This window comes from Pezoporus flaviventris, unplaced genomic scaffold (genome assembly GCF_033815535.1).
Source record: "Pezoporus flaviventris isolate CSIRO_AGI_PZ_B2104156 unplaced genomic scaffold, CSIRO_AGI_Pfla_v1 ptg000031l, whole genome shotgun sequence".
NCBI lineage: Eukaryota > Metazoa > Chordata > Aves > Psittaciformes > Psittacidae > Pezoporus > Pezoporus flaviventris.
In genome coordinates this window covers 8,509,749-8,523,546 of record NW_026892579.1, presented here as the reverse complement: position 1 = coordinate 8,523,546, position 13,798 = coordinate 8,509,749, and positions in this window count along the sequence as shown.

The window sequence follows — 13,798 nt, the reverse complement described above, 5'->3', positions numbered from 1 at the left end:
GCCACCATAGCCGTGCTGGCGTCACCGGCACCACACGCGCCCCGCCCGGCCCGCTGATTGGCTCGCCGAAAGCCCCGCCTGTCGCCTTCCGCCGCGCCGGGCGCGGCACCCGGGGAGGGCTGCGCGGTTTGGTCGCCGTTCCGAGGGGCGTTCTGTCGCCGCCATCGCTGGCCTGCGGAGACGGGGGTGCCTGATCCCCGCCTGGCCCCCGTGACACCGCCGCCTGTCCGCAAGATGGCGCCCCTCCCCTGAGGTAGCGGTCCGGCAGCCGCCTGGTGTTCCGTGTCCGCATCCGCGGGCGAAATAGGTGTCCGCTGGGGCCCTGAGAGGCGGTGCGACTGGCGTCTGTGATGTGCGGGAGTGCTGCTGGGGCGGTGCTGGTTTCATCCCGAGTGTGGGTGAAGCTGGGCTGCTCGGCGGCAGTGGCTGTGGTTTGCCCTGAGCATGGGGCAGCGAGGGGACAGGACTGGGGAGAGCTGCAGGAGCAGGGCTAGGGAAGAGAGGGAGACGATGAGAGGAGAAGTCGGGCAGCAACATTAGGAAAGTAAATAAAGGACCAAAATGCACAATATTCGTAAGATGTGTAAGAACTTGGAAGGGAAGCAGCAATCGGGGTAAATAACCAATAGAACTGCTGTTGAAGATATTTTGTAATAATTGGGTAAATAAAGGACCATTCGTTAGCTGTAGTAATAATTCAGATACACGAAGTCCTCATGATTTTCAGGGTAGACCCTGATCTGCCATGTGAGGGCAAGCATTTAAAATGTGTCTGATTTTGAATGTAGTTGCAGCAGTGGTCATACTCTACAAGAGGATGTGACCTTAAAGGTGTGAAAACAAAAGGCAGATACTGTGTTGGCATCACACCATTAATGGCAAGTTACCACTTTGAAGCAAAAAAACTTGCTGATCATACCCATTCAGGAGAAAAGCCCATCTCTACAGCTTCACAGTCCCATGTACAGCCACTCATAAATGTGATGTCATAAATATCTCACAGTTCAAGTACTTCTAAGATCAGACTATGGGAAAATGCGACAGAGGTGGTGACGGCATCACATGCAATGGAATTGTAGGTCATACCTTAGTGAAAATAAGTGCTGTCTCAACTTTAAAGAAGACTGATGCTGGAATTGGAGAGAAAAGTAATAATGTCCCAATCAGGGAGGGACACCGAATGTCCTGGTGCCACAGATGGAAGAAATCTGCAATTTAGGGAAAGGATTTTGTATTAATTAAAATGCTTTTAAAATATTTTTTTCATTATTATTATTTGTAATTGTTCCCAGTTAGGTCCTTGTAGGGCTTGCAGACAAAGTTTAAGATATTTTCTTCTATGTCTTTTGCTATATTCACTGCCTTTCAGTATTGTGCACCCTCTGCAGTGATGACAACTCTTGCAGTAGCTGTTTTGGAGGATACCTGAATGCATGAAGCTCACCTCCCTCTGGGTTCCTGGTCATTAATGTTTCACAGTGAGGCAGTGAAAAGCTTCTGTACAGTAAAAAAGAGACAGTGTGGGTAAGTACCCTGTAGAAAATCGTTGAGCGATGTGATCAGCTGATAACAAACCAGATCAGAAGGAAAGGGGGTATCGCTCATGTTGCAGATTGTAAGACTGCTTCTTAATGTCCTCAATTTGGAGCCCAGCTAGGGATTTTCTATCAGTTGTTGGCAACATCACTCCTTTGCCATGTTGACGTGTGAGGGGGTTAGTCACCTGAATGAACCTAGTGAGGGAATCCCAGGAGGCTGCTCTTATATCTACCCCCTGCCAGCCAGCTATTAGCCGGGAGCCACTGGAAAGGAGAACCTGAGAAAAATATTTTCTGCCATCTGGCTCTGATATGTGCAGTAACTGAATAGCAGTGAGCAGAGACCATTCTAGCATACACCCTGATGATTTATTCAGGTGATGTTACTTATGTACATAATTCTGCATAAGCAGTGATGGTGATCCCTTGCTTCCCAGGGGAAAGGGAGAAGCTTTTTCCACTCATGGTCTCTCTGAAAGGTCACCTGGGTAAAAACAACCCCAGCTGCTTGGATTCCAGGGGCAGCTGAGTCTATTGGAGGTAAAGATAATGTTATGGGAACTTCCCAATAGCTGAATATTTCTAAACTAGAGGAATTCAATCTTCCCAAAATGCTCTCAAAGTACTTAGAAAGACCCACTGTGTCAAATCACAGGAGTGCCCTTTCTCACATCACAGCACTGTCACACTACTAGCGGTGGAAGTGGACCCTTCCTCATGGGTAGGGTCTCCATGCACACATGGGTTATGGCAGCCGTGGGGACTTCCCCGAGCATCTCACAATCTGCTGAAGGGTCCGCCTGGCTTCCCTTCAGCACCCTGCACCAGGTTCACATTGCTCAGAATTACATGTGTGGTCACTTGCACTGTGGTTTCACAGTCACAGCATCTTTCTTGCATATGCACTGATGATGTTTCTGATCTCATGTGCGAGTGTCAGCTGCTGACTGCCTCTACCAAGTGTGCACCTTCAGTTTTTATGAAGGGAATGTTACAAAAATGCAGCCTGCTGAGTTCGATACTACCTTAATTCCTACCCACACAAGCTGGAGACCCAAATTACTGGCAGGAGGAGAGCTTCCCTCAATCTCTGGAAGAAAAGCTCTTACAAACCTCGTAAAATATCAAAGATGACAGCCTGGTTTAGTGGGTAAGAATGGTGAAATTTAGAACATTTCAGCTGCAAGAGATAGGTGGTTTCCAAGCAGAATTAAAGCATTTATGATTGTGAAATGGAACTTACAATCCAGCAGATATATCTAAACCAGCAGATGTGAGAACTTGTGGCCCATATACCACAACCTTCCTGATCTTCTGTGAAGCGGATTCCCTTCCCACAGCCAGTGAAGTCTGGAGAGCAGGGATTTCCAGAGGCACTGACTGGCCGACAGATAGTATTAGAGCATGCCAGCCACCATAGCAGAGTTTGACTCTTGAGTGTCCACTGAATCAAGGAGCAGAAAAGACATTCTTCTATAAAGTGCTTTTTATTAACAGCACTACAGCTTGAGCTGGGTGTCTCCAAAAAGGGACTCTAAACAAAGAAACCCCTAGACATTTACATCCCTTTACAATCTGAGTTCCCCACCAATTTTAGGGTCTGGGGTTTTCATGATTTTATTGCTTCAATTTGCTCACTGTTTCATTGCTAAGTGGTTGCTGAGTGGTCATCTTATACAATATACAGTGGTTGTATATCTTTTTTTGCACCCTCTTAGGGCAGTTTTGGCTGGTTCCTTAGTTAGCTATTTAGGATGTTGTAATAGGGTAGTTATAGTTCCTATACATAATCTATAGGCTTTGTCTAGCTATTATTGTTAAATCTGTTAGTGATAAGTTCCAACTAACTTTTTCTACAATAGTTCTCCTTTTGTTATCACATGGGCAGAATATTTGTAGCCTCTAAGTTGTGAACAGATTACAGCAAATGTTCCAACACTGAATGCAAACAAACAGTATTGTAAAGATCATTAGAAAAATAAATAACTGATAATTCATTTTGCCCAACTCCTAGCTCTGGTACCCAGGAGGTGAGCCAAGACCTTACGTCTTGGAATCAGCTGAAGTGTTGCCCAGTTGCACTTTAGGCATTAATTTTACTTGTTCCCACAACTTCTGCACATCAGCGGAAATCCTTCCAGTCTGGTCAACATAGATGCAACAACTGGTGTTAATAATTGTACATACTCCCCCTTGTGAAGATAACAAAGTATCTGTTTTGATATGCCATTCTGTTTCACGGTGTAATTTTGGAGAGTTAGGACACCTATTCTTGCAATGCCCTAATTGCATCAGTGATATTATTGCCAAGGATTTGTCACGGCAGTGTTAACCAAGGCCTTTTCTAATTTGCTCACTCCCAACCATCTAGTGAAGGAGTTGAATGCAGCCAGCCTTTCTGTTAGTGCATTACTATGTTTGTTCCTACAAACAAATGTCCCTAACCATGATCCTGATTCCATAATCAAATTTGAAACACAAAAATATTAGGAGTAATGGCTCCTAACATACAAGTTTCTGACCAACCTCCTCATAATGTTTTGCAAGCTCTCTTACCACATATCTAAAACCACACTTTTCCCTCAGGTACAGGGCAAGGTGTATTGGAAAAGTCCCCAAGTATTCCCACTATTCCTATTTTCATTGTTTAGTTACAGTCATTAAAGCTGCTCACAAGAGTAGCACCTTTGTATAGGAGCTTCAGTTGAAGCAGGGCGAGCCTGACGTTTTACACTTCTGGGATATTTGCTCTTTGCTCTTGGGATTACCACCTCCCATTGTTATGAATCAGTGTGGTCTTGATGGTAAGCAGTTACTTGGTATAGGATCTCTAACGGGAATGCTTGAAGCTGAGTGTCATAGGAAGTGAGTACATATCACATATCCAACAGTTATTTTTGGTAGTAATTTAGACTATGGTTATGACAAGTTAAAATAGAGGTTTTCTCTCCATTCATAACGGGGCTTTCCCTTTACCTGTGTAGTAAGCTTGGCAAATGTTAGTAACTTTCCACATAAAACCTCCACAATCTCTCCTATAAGGGTAGCATGTATACTAAGATGGGTAAAGCCCCTTATAAATAGTCTCTGACAGTTCACTTAACCAGGCATCAGGGGACTCCCATGTTCAAGTAGCTCTGGAAAAGAAATAAAAATGTCATGAATTCAGAGCTCCTTCATCCTTCAGAAATTCAAATAGGCTTAATCTCCAAAATACCAATCATGTCTGTGTGGTGGACCCAGGCTTCCTTCCCTGTAACCTTTACAGCAAGGTAAGAACTTAATAAGAAATTATACAGCCCCTCCTACATGGGTTCCAGTTTAGATTTACAGGAAAATACTTCTATTAACACTTTATCCACAGGCTGCACTCTGTGTACCTCTATTTCTGGAGAGGTGGGTTGGTACCACTGAGCATGCTCCCTTCTAATTTTGAAACTTTATTGTAAATTTAGAATGCAGTGTGTTAAATGCTTATCTCCATTCAAGAGGCTGGTTTTGGCTAGGATACAAGTTCTAGGCACAGCTAAATGTGTTCCAAAAAGAACTTCAGCAGGCGGTAGTCCTAAGGTTTGCCTCAGGGCATTCTGAATGTCCCATAAGGGTAAATTTAATGCTTCTGACCATTTTAACCATGTATGTGCTCATATTTTAGGTATTCTCTCCTTAATAGTTCTGTTCATTCTTTCTACTTGCCCAGATGCTTGAGGGTGATAAGCGGTGTGCAATCTTTTTTCCATCCATAAACGCATAAAGTTGGTCAGTTGTATCTACAGTGAAATGTGACCCTCTGTCAGATTAAATAGATACTGGTACTCCATGCCTAGGAATAATTTCTTTAAGGAGAGCTTTTATTACTCCCTCAGTGTCTGCTTTTCTTGTTGGGAAAGACTCTAATCTTGATAATTGGTCTACTAGCAAGTATTTATATCCACACAGTGCAGGTGTATCAGCATAATCTATTTGCAATCTTTGGAATGGGGAAAGTGCCCATGGTCAATTTCCCAATTCATACACTGGAAAATTTATGACAGGTAGGACAGGTATTAATAATTCTTTAGCAGCTGCATAGATGGATGGGCTGACAATACTTGCTGTACTTGGTTAGCCAATGCTTCCATTGGGCTTTAACATGGAATAATCAAGTTATAGTCATCAGGTATTTCTTCGGTAAGACTGTTTTTTTCCCCTTTGAACAAATCCAAACTCAGGATCCCCATCTTTATCCAATCCGGTTTTTTCTTACTGGTAGCACTGGGGTCTTACATGGGGATTCACACGCTCTGAAGATTCCTTGGGCAAGGATTTTCCTCTTCTCCCGGGGATGTGCCACTGCTTTCCAGCAGGGGGCGCGCCTCCCCTTGGTTTTGCTCGTGCGGGTTCCCCCCCTACCTCCCCCGGGTTATTCTGCAGATCCGTGGGCACCGCTTCCAGGGGCCCTGGAAGCTCGAGGCTGGGATCCTGGGCCTCCGGTGCTGCACATACCCGTGCCATACTGTATGACTGTACCCCCGGGGTTTGGAGGAGAGCTCCTAGTAAACGAGATGGGACCCTGCTGCTAGTGCAAATCTTCCTCACACCCCCTTATTTCCTATAGCTAATAGGAATAGGTTACTTCAAACATGTTCTCCTTTTCCCATTACCCCTTGAGTTAACACCCCGTCCTGTGATACAGATCCCTTCAGTACAAAATTTAAAAGTGGTAGTGTTGCTCCTGTGTCGACTAAAAACTCAACTTCCTTTCCTTCCCTCAGTTACGCGTCCCTTATGATTCAGCTGAGCTTTTTGCATCCCACAGACTCCGGTTTCCACAGAGCCTTCTGAGTCCCCTGACTCCAGTCATTGTGGCTCAATTCTTGATTCCTGTCTTACACCTCCCATGTCCAGTTTCCTGCAAGGCCCCCTTGGACAAAGTGGACATTCTCTTTGCCAGTGGCCAAGTATCCCACAGTAATGACACTTTTCCTCCCACTTATTTCCAAGTCTTCTCATTCCTCTTCCAAATCTTCAGTATGACCTACCTCTTCTCCTGCTTTGTTCTCTTTGAGGGGGAAATCCCCTCCCTCACCCTCTTAGTTGCATACTCTGTGCCCATGCCCCAGCTAAAAGACTAGCTGCTTGCTGCTTTTCCTGTTTCTTTTCCTTTGCAAGTTCAGCTCTGTTTTTCTTCCCATCCATTGAATATAAACACCACCACACTTAGGATCTTTTGTAATGCCTTCCCTTTCCACTAGGCATATATTCCAGCATATCTTGATCAACAAATTCTCTTGATGCTAGTTCATAGTTAAGGTTCTGCATGGTCATTCCTCCATATTTTAGTAAAAGTCCACCATAATCATCTCCCATAGTCACTAGGGTGTTCATCTAGCCTCTGCCTACATTCCTGTACTTTCATCCAGTTCACTCCCAATTCTCCACAAGCTCTAATAGCTTCCACTAAATTCCAGATTGCTGTCTGACAGTTGGCTTTATCTCCTGCATTATTATAATCCCAATTTGGATCATTTGCTGGCCAAAGATTCCTATTTTCCCCAGCCTGTTTCATCAATTCTGCATCCTTTTCAGCTATTTTATCCCTTTCATCACATCAAAATAACTCCTTTAATAATATTCAATAATACTGGAGTATCCCCCCCATGATGAGTTATACGCAGTACAAAAGTTTGAAACTAATTGTGCACATTGATCCGCACCTTCCCTCAATCTGGGCATTTCACTCCCCTACACAGCCCTGTGAGGAAAGACTGAAGGAGTCTTTTCTCCCTGGAGAGAAGACTCGGGGAGTAGCCTCAGCACAGTATCCAGTTCTTAAAGGGCTGCTACAGAGAAGGTGGAGGCTCTGTCTTCACAAGGAGCCACATGGGGAAAGCAGGGGGCAATGGGTACATGTTGCACTAGGGAAGGTTTCATCTTGATATAAGAAAGACATTTTTTACAGTGAAAACAATCACTCATTGGAACAACCTCCCCATGGAGGAGTCCCCATTTGATAGAGTCCCCATTGCTGGAGGCTTGCAAGATGTGACTGGACAGCTCATCTAGGCTCCCTGTCCCATGAAAGGCTGGACCAGATGACCTTCCAAGGTCCCTTCCAGCCTGGGATGTTCTATGATTCTATGATCTCCTAGATTCCACAGTTTACAGATTAGTAAATATATGCAATATTGGAGGAGGAACTCCCTACCTGCAGGCTGCTGGATCACAGCAGGATTTGGAAGAACGTTAGCACAAGCAGTAGCTGGAGGAGTGGCAGAAGCAGTAGCAAAAGTTGGGTTAGAAGCAAGCAGAGAGCTAAGGGCATCCTCTATGCTGGGTATGCTCCCTATATCTGTATGCCAGGTTTGTGTGCCTTACGTTGATTAGGCTGTACACACCTCTCCTACTGCGCTTCTGAGCTGGGACTTGAACCCGCTTGAACACAGAATATCCCGAATCTAGTAGGGAGTTTTAACACTCACTAGGCAGTGCCTGCCGTTCCCAAAGTTCACAGGTGAACACACTGAATGCCAGCAGCTGGGCATTTTGGAGAAGAGAGGGTCTGACATCCAGTAGTGGTTGCCTGGAGTCCCATCTGGGTTGCCAAACTGTTATGGAAATTCCACATACCAGCCACCACAGTGTTTCTATATCCTGTTTCACACCCTTTTAAAGCAGTTTGGCCAGTTCTGTAGTTAGCTATTAGCCATCTTGTAGTATGCTTATTACAGTTCATGTACCACAATCTATAGGCTTTGTCTACTCTAACTATTAATATTTAAGCTGCTAGTTGTAAATTTTGACTAACTTTTTCTGCAACAATGGTAATCCAACACAGCATTGGGAAGTTCTCCAGCTCACACCATTGCCAAACAAGTCTGATAAGAAGGTGATGGATTTCCAATGATTTGCCAGTTTTATAGGTATAGTTAGTTTTCAGCAAAATGCAATGTGATTTTATATAAGTCTAGCATATCTGGGTCATTAAACCAACAAAGGAAGAAAGCTTTTAGGGTGTGTAGGTGAGAAAGGGAGCAGATAACAGGTTTGCATGGCATATATCATTGAAATGAGCATTGCTAATAGAATAGCTCTTTGTAAGGGCTTCAGAAGAACCCGTAGCCATAGAAAAGCTGTAGGAGGAAAGGTGCCCGCAGCTAGTTCCCCAAGGGCAAGTGCCTGTACCCTCTTCCCTGCAAACACAACTGCCCTTCTCACTGGCACTTTTTATTGTGGCTAGTATATTTATTTCTGGTAGAGAAGCCAGATTCGAATTGATGGCCCAGTGATCCACCCTGGGACCACAGTGGGCCTGTCTTCTTTGGATTTGCATGTTGGTTTTGATGGAACTAAAACTAGCAGTTGACCAGAACCATAGAAGAGTTAAGCTGTACAACACATCTAACATGATGTGATGACCTAACATGATTAACAAGGAAGAAATGTTCCATGTTTTAACTTCTTCTTGGGGTGCCCACAAGAGTGTAACCCCCTCTGGTTGGGATTCTTGCATCCCCCTATGTCCGACTTGCTTCCAAACAGGGGTGAGAGAAGATACGTATCATATTCTCCTTGGCGTGCTTCCTAACATTTTGGTGTGATTTCCACAAAACCATCTGTAGACCCACTCCTGACAAGGCACAAGGACCAGGCCAGCCTGACAGCAGGGATGGGGAAGGTGGGGGAAAAGCACAGGAAAAAGGTTCTAGAGCAAGTTGCTGGCAGCTTGTCTCAGTTCGTGTAGAGGTTAATAGCACTCAAAACCCCCACAATGCTCCTGAACAAAGTCAGATGCCAGAAGAGCCAGAAGAGTGGGAAAAGACGAGCTTATGCACTTCATTTGTGACATTTGGGCTGTGATTCCCTGAAGTCTTACCCTTAGCAGAAAATCCCCTGGTTGACTTACATCAAGAATCGATTTGGTTGGCATTTTGGCCTACTTTCTTTTTTCCTGTTGGGTGCAAGGGAGCAATTGTGGGGATGCAATACTGAAGCTGAGCAGTGCTTTAGGGGTTAAGGGTTTCCACTGACCTAGGTCCAAACCTGACCTTTCTCCTCTTCCTCCTTTCTCTTTTCTCATCTTTCCCTCTTCCTCCCTTTCTTTCTCTCTTCTTTCTCTTTCTCCTTTTCTCAAACTTTCCCCCAGCCTCAAACATGAGGCTTTTGCCCTTCCAGAGGTGCAGGCTTCACCGCAGGGCTTCACAGGCATCAGAACAGGGCACTAATGTTGGGAATACTAACAATGAAAGCTGGAGCACAGCTGCTGCTTCTCTGGAAATTAACAAGTGTTGCAGTTAAATCCAGCAACTGGGACTCAGGGGTATTGTGAGGATAGGCACAACAAAGATGCAGTAAGTGGATTATCTGAAAAGTCCTCCCCCCTCCCTGTTCCCTCTGAGTTTCCCATTTTTGTTTAAACTATTTTATACCGTATTTTTAAACATGGCCTAAAAATGATGCAATAGCACTGCCTTTGGAAATGGAAAATCATCTGTAAACTACGCTTACTGCTTGGCATTTAGAACTCTTCAAACATACCTGGTTTGATAGTTGACCTTGCAAACTGGGGAAGACGAAAGTAAGTCACAAAGATTCCTGTGGGTTAAACTGTTTTCCAAGCTGATTATGAAGCTTAGAGCTCAAATGGCCTTTGCACACAAACTCACAAAATACCTTTTCTTTTCAAAGGGTTATCACCACCTAATTCATTTTACCTCTGATTTCGCATTAGAGGTGTTGTTTACTCCTCTGCTGCTCAGGAAGTGTGATATTATGGTCCACCCCACAAACCTGCTCCAAGATACAGAGGCTCGGCACAGCATAAGACTGCTGACTGCTTACTCACAGCTGGGTTTTGTTAATGAATGTTGTTTGAATGTTTAAGAAGGGCTTTCCCTGACATTTTATTTATTGCTCAATCTCAGTCATGGTGCCAGTGATCAGGTGAAATTTGTACTGGCGCCGTTTCCTGGCTGTGTCAGATTTGTCCAAGAAATAGTTGCAGAACCACGGACGCAATGTTATGCACAGGGGCTTGTGCTGGCTTCCAGAGAGTTTTCATCAGTTGTTATCAATGATTTATAATTAACTACAGTTCTCTGGTTTACTTTGTCCTCTGCTTATTTTCAAGGGGCAACAGTGCCTGGGTTTAGATTAAAGTGCCAGAATGCAAAGGATAATAATTGGTTTTCATTAAGCTTGAAAAGCAATTAATATCAAAGAGAAGTCATAGCAAAAATAAAAGGGACTTTAAAAATAGTACCTACTGGTTGAACTCATCTACACCTCACATTTGTGGCTAAAGCAGATGTTTGTTGGTATATACTCTTGATATAGAAAGTGAAGCAAGAGAAGGCACAGAGAAAGGCAGCTGAAATGATCAAGGAGATCATCTTAAGATCATTGGACAGGGAGCAAGGAGGCAGGCTGGGACTCTGCAGAGGAGGTGGCCAAGAAAGAGCATGTTGGAGGCTTACAGAGCTTTGGCAACAACAGCCAAGCGGAAGAGCTGGTTGCAAGTATTGCAACATCAGCATGGGGAAAACTGGAGAAAACTAGTAGGAGATTGCTTTAAAACAGATATTCTTTATACAGACAGTAGTGAGCTTTTGTTGCTGGCAGCTACGTGAGGCTGGGTGAGTCAGATGATATCAGAAAGTTGATCAAGTGGTTAGATGAACAATAGATCTATGGATGGATGGTACTAAATGGACTGGGCCAGGACATAGCCCTGAGCATCCCTAGCACAGCAGCCCTAGATACAGTAGAGGAAGGGGGCCACAGGAGGTGGCTAAATTTATGTGCTCTCCCTTTTAGCCTCTCCTGTTATCTCTGCCCAGTGAAACCTTATGTTCATGCTTACCTACTAACGTCAGCCCACTTCTGGTAGAGAGGCTTCTTTGCTTCAAAAAAAATGACCTTTTCTCATGAGCAGCCTTCTTGTCTGCAGTGTAATCAGCACTCTCTTGAGCACACTTTGGCTTCTCTGCTCCTGTGTCAGAAATGTCCAAATTCATCTTCCTCAGCCAAGGTGATTTCCATTAGGTCACAACCATTCCAGACAAGATCTTTCATGCAACAGGAACTGGCTGTGGGATCAGTCTGGCCACACAGCTCTGTGACATGTACTTCAGTGCTGCCCGTGGTAGGAGATGGGAATGCTGCAACAAATGAAGATGGGGGTGAAACATCTTTTGTAAGCAGTGGAGACAGGGAATGCTCTGAAACTGTCCTAGTGCATCACAGCAGCAGCCCAGCCTGTGACACTCCCAGAATGGGCAGCTGCAGCAGTGAGATTTACTGGTGAGGAGTTGGGACAGCTTGAAACAGAACATCAGCAACTTTTAGCTGTGCACCTCTGGGCACACTGAGTGCCTGCCTGAATCGGGTACCCAGGGCATCAGGAGTCAGACGGCCTTTGGTGCCCAGCTGGTCTTCTCTTCAATGAGCTGAAATAATTGTCATGGGAGATTCAGGTAGGGAAATGTTTGAATCAGAGGAATTTAACCTAACCTAGGGGGACAGGAACATGCACATCTTTGCTATGGATAGGGCCAGGCAACCACTCCAGGTGATCCTGACCACCTAGTGATGCATGCCAGGCAAATAAATACACAACAGCTTCAACCCAGCTAAACACATTTCTCACAGCTGCAATGAGGATGCTGTGACCAGGCAATGGGCAGCTTTGCTGCTCAGTGGAGGTGTATTTTAAAGCTTCTTTTTTATTAACCTTGGTGCCTGCCAATCTGTATGAAGTAAAGATCTGTAAGAACAGCATTACATATTTTCATATTTATTTTTCCTCCACTGATTTCCAATTTGTTGCTTTCCCCCCCCCCCCTCTTTCACTATCAGGCTGACAAACTCAAATCTGTATTGTATTCTCCATTTTATATGTCGGGCACCAGGTGATAAAGATCTGTAAACCAAATGCAGAGGATGTACAAGCATAATGAAGGGAATAATGTAATCCCATAGAGCTTTTATTATGGTGCTTTCCTCATGAAAGCACTGTACTTCATGACATAAAGCTGTGACCACAACCTTTTCAAACATGGGCTACTTTAGAGTTATTACTTAGGTGAGGATTGATTTGTACAATGTCATCATGCCATGATGACATTGATTCCATTACCAGTGTGTAATTCGTTTGTGTATTTATTAGTATGTATTTTCTAAGCTTTTCCATATACAGGCAATTTACCTTTTAAACTAAAATAGCGAATGGAAGGGCTGTGTTCAGTGTCACATCTGCACCTGTACTTGGGCTCCCCCTTCTCCCCACATGGCATACACCCCTTGCCCAAACTCCACCGAGCATTTCACAGTATTCTTCAGGTGTGCAATGCTCTGCGTTTTGCTATAATGAGGTAATTTTCTGATTTAGTAAGGAAAAATGAAGATGCGCTAATACATGTTTTTGTGTGCTCCTAAAAAACCTACTTAAAATTGATTGAGCAGATGTTTAAAGACCAGTGCAAGGACCTTGAGTGCTCTTCTCCAATTCCATCAAAGGATTAGCAGGCACCACCACTAGGCTGAGACTTTGTATGATGTTATATTGATTTTTTTGCTACAGCTGAGCTATATGTTTCCGAACACCAGGGCTTCTAATGCAACTGCTACAGCCTTTCACTGTAGCAACTTAGAGGAGCAATGCTGAGACTTTAACAAAGCTGTCAGATTAAGTGACTGCATGGTTACACCATGATATTAATACACGTTCTTAACTGTCAATTAGTTAACTGGCTAATAAAAGGAGCCTAGCTTATAGGATTTTACTAATGAATATAATGCTTTGTTTCTGAGCAAAACATATGCTTTGGATATATAATTAGAAAAAGCCCCCCTCTCTCTCCCCCATCGAGAGAGCATGTGCAGCTGAATAAAGGAGCTCATTATACCTGCGAGGGGTCAAAGTCTGTGGATCTGTAGCTTATGGTATTATGACAGATTACAAAATCACTCTATTATGTTAGTCAATCTGTTTCCAAGCACAAGCTAGCAGGGAGCAGGGCACTAGAACCTCCCGAGCAGGGCGCCTGTTGGCTTTCCCCGGCAGTCTCATGATGGGTCAGCTGGCGGTGACACCACCTCTGACAGCTCACATGTCAGACCTTCCCTGCCTGACTTCTGCCTTTGTTATCGCACAGCCTCTTCACCGACAATCAATCCCTGCTTCAGGTTGCAAAGAGCTCCCAGTAAGAGCTGAAACAAATTTGAAATCAGTGGGTAGCCATCACTTGTGCTAATGAAAGGGGAAAGCAGAGCACTTGTGC